This window comes from Nematolebias whitei, chromosome 14 (assembly GCF_014905685.2).
Source record: "Nematolebias whitei isolate Nwh7 chromosome 14, NemWhi1, whole genome shotgun sequence".
Lineage (NCBI taxonomy): Eukaryota > Metazoa > Chordata > Actinopteri > Cyprinodontiformes > Rivulidae > Nematolebias > Nematolebias whitei.
This window is the reverse complement of record NC_056511.1, coordinates 22,433,662-22,435,180: the sequence shown is the minus strand read 5'-3', so window position 1 is coordinate 22,435,180 and position 1,519 is coordinate 22,433,662. Positions and strand designations below refer to the sequence as shown.

General features: G+C 37.3%; 1 protein-coding gene across 1 annotated transcript in view; it reads right to left on the bottom strand.

Moving 5' to 3' along the window:
- Positions 1-1,519, bottom strand: part of layna (layilin a) — a 7,142-nt gene that overhangs the window by 3,885 nt on the left and 1,738 nt on the right. The gene's annotated exons all lie outside the window — the stretch shown is intronic.

The following is a 1,519-nucleotide window of genomic DNA, read 5'->3' as shown; positions in this document are numbered from 1 at the left end:
CACAACACACAAGTACACAAAGTTAACACAAAACACAAGTACACAAAGTTAGCAAAGCACATACTGTAGGTACACAATGTTAACACAAAACACAAGTACACAACATGTTAACACAACACACATGTACACAACACATTTAGACAGCACACAGGTACACAACACGTTAAAACAACACACAGGTACACAACACATAAAAACACAACATGTTAACACAACACACATGTACACAACATGCCAACAGACAAATACACAATACATAGGTACACAACACATTAACACAACACACAGGTACACAACATGTTACCACAACACACAAGAACATAACACATAAAAACATCACATGTTAACACAACACAAATGTACACAACATATTAACACAACACACAAGCACGCAACATGTTAACACAGCACACATGTACACATGTTAACACAACACACAAGTACACAACATGCTAACAGACAAACACACAAGACAAATACACAACACACAGGTACACAACACCTTAACACAACAAACAACAAGGACTGTACACAACACGTGAACACAACTTATAAATACTGTGCACAACACATTAATGCAACACATAGTTACACAACACGTTAACACAACACACAGGTACAAAACACACATATACCCAAGAACACAATGCTAACATAACACACAAGTACACAACACCTTAACACAACATGTTAACACAACACACCTTAACACAACACGCACATACACAGCACGTTAACACACAGTTACGTAAAACATTAACACAACACATAGGTACACAACATGTTAACACCACACAGGTGCACATGTTTATACAACACACAGGTACACAATATCTTTCACAAAAACACAAGTACACAACCTGTCAATACAACACACAAGTACAGCGCACAAGTACACAACATGTTAACACAACATACAAGTACACAGCATGCTAACAGACAAATACACAACACACATGTACACTCATACCTTAACACAACATGTTACCACAACACACAGGATCACAACGCATTAACACAACACACAAGTACACAACATGTTAAAAGCACACATGTACAGAACATGCTAACACAACACACAGGTACACATGGTTATACAATATACAGGTACACAACATCTTACACAAAAACACAAGTACACAACCTGTCAATACAACACACAGGTACATAACACACAACAGACAAATACACAACACACAGGTACACAACACCTTACCACAACACCTTAACACACAGGTACATGTTAACAAAATACATACGTACACAACACATTAACTTAAAACACAGGTGCACCACGTTAACACAACACACAAGTATGAAACATGTTAAGCCATTACACAATGCACATACACAACATGTTAACGCAACACACATTTACACAACACATTAACACAACACTCACATGTACACATGTTAACACAAGCCACATGTACACAACATATTAACACAACACATTAACACAACACTCACAGGTACACAACACGTTAACACACACATGCATACAACGTGTTAACACAAC